Here is a 1,938-nt window from a genome sequence, read left to right as displayed (position 1 = left end):
ACAATGGATTCTGATTGGCTGTCAACGTTTGTTTATCGTTTCTCTGTGCCATTATCGTTAATAATAAATTTGTAGTGTGGACTGCTATTCTTTTATATTTAAAACGATTTTTAGATACCTTTAGTCATAGTTATTGACTCCTTGTGAACGGGGCTTTAAAATTCTCATCATTTTTGGGTTTTAGGATAGGATGAACTGAACAGAATTGTTTTGGACACTATCTGTCACTGTAAAGTTGTTTTACAATTACTTTTTATTGTGAAAAGTGGTATAAATCCATTTGAATGTAACTGAATGCCAAAGATAGTGTGTTGAATCCCGAGGTGAGGGTGAGAGCAGCAGCTGTTGTGCTGTCAGTCAGTGTGTCCTGTAGGATGGATTATGCACAAGTGATGAACATCTGTCCTCAGATCTGAACCTCTGTCCCGTCTGAATGGAGACAGAGGTGTATGGAGCGAAATATGTGCCATAATTTAACAAACAAATCCAGCATTTTGCAAACAAACTCAATCTACTTTGCAAAGGAAAACTCGACTCGCAAACAAACTCAATCTACTTCGCAAAGGAAAACTCGACTCGCAAACAAACTCGATCCGCTTTGCAAAGGAAATCATCGCAAACAAACAGAAAGCAATGTGCAAGCACAAAGGTCACAAATGCGTGCAGGCAGATTTTCTCACAAATACGTCCAGGCAGATTTTCTCACAAATGCGTCCTGGCAGATTTTCTCACAAATGCGTCCAGGCAGATTTTCTCACAAATGCAGTTGAGCAACTTCCTCCTCTAAAACAGTAGATGGCGCTAAACTATAGGCTAATTTAGCGCTAGTCTCCCAGGAGAAGCACTGATTTGAAACTTGCCTTTGCCTACAGCTGAGGAAAATGACCGGTGAACGGGTGTGTTTCTGTCTTATTTGATCTATAATTAACCTTTTTGAGGTTTTCTCTTGCCAAACGTTTATTGCATATCTAGACAGAAATCCACATTAGCACCATAAATTAGTGATTATGTCTACACTTGAACGAATCTATTTCTTTCGTTCTCCATAAATGAATGAGAACATTTCATTTAATTGAGCGGCGGGTTTCATTTGTGTGTCCAAAATAATAATTTGGGCACTGCATAGGCTACGTCACAGGCAAGATAAGAAACAATTGTATTTTTTTTTTTTTTTTTTTTTTTTGCATTAATTATTTTATTACATTAATTGTTAAGCTGACTGAATTCCAACTAGGCTAAATAAATAAATAAGTGGGAGCCTCCTTTCAATTAAATTAAATGTTCTCATTAATTTATGGAGAACGAAAGAAATAGATTCATTCAAGTGTAGACATAATCACTAATTTAGTAATTTCGCATGAGTCCGATGCAGAAAAAAATGACAAAAAGCAACAAGATGGCAGAGCTTTCAGCTTATAGATTCCCCGATAGAGTGAAGTGCTACTAAGTGCTAATGTGGATTTCTGTCTAGATATGCAATAAACGTTTGGCAAGAGAAAACCTCAAAAAGGTTCATTATAGATCAAATAAGACAGAAACACACCCGTTCACCGGTCATTTTCCTCAGCTGTAGGCAAAGGCAAGTTTCAAATCAGTGCTTCTCCTGGGAGACTAGCGCTAAATTAGCCTATAGTTTAGCGCCATCTACTGTTTTAGAGGAGGAAGTTGCTCAACTGCATTTGTGAGAAAATCTGCCTGCACGCATTTGTGAGAAAATCTGCCAGGACGCATTTGTGAGAAAATCTGCCAGGACGCATTTGTGAGAAAATCTGCCTGCACGCATTTGTGAGAAAATCTGCCTGCACGCATTTGTGAGAAAATCTGCCTGGACGCATTTGTGAGAAAATCTGCCAGGACGCATTTGTGAGAAAATCTGCCTGGACGTATTTGTGAGAAAATCTGCCTGGACGCATTTGTGAGAAAATCTGCCTGCACGCA

The sequence above is a fragment of the Squalius cephalus genome (assembly GCF_949319135.1).
Source record: "Squalius cephalus genome assembly, chromosome: 2".
Lineage (NCBI taxonomy): Eukaryota > Metazoa > Chordata > Actinopteri > Cypriniformes > Leuciscidae > Squalius > Squalius cephalus.
This window is presented reverse-complemented; position numbering follows the sequence as displayed.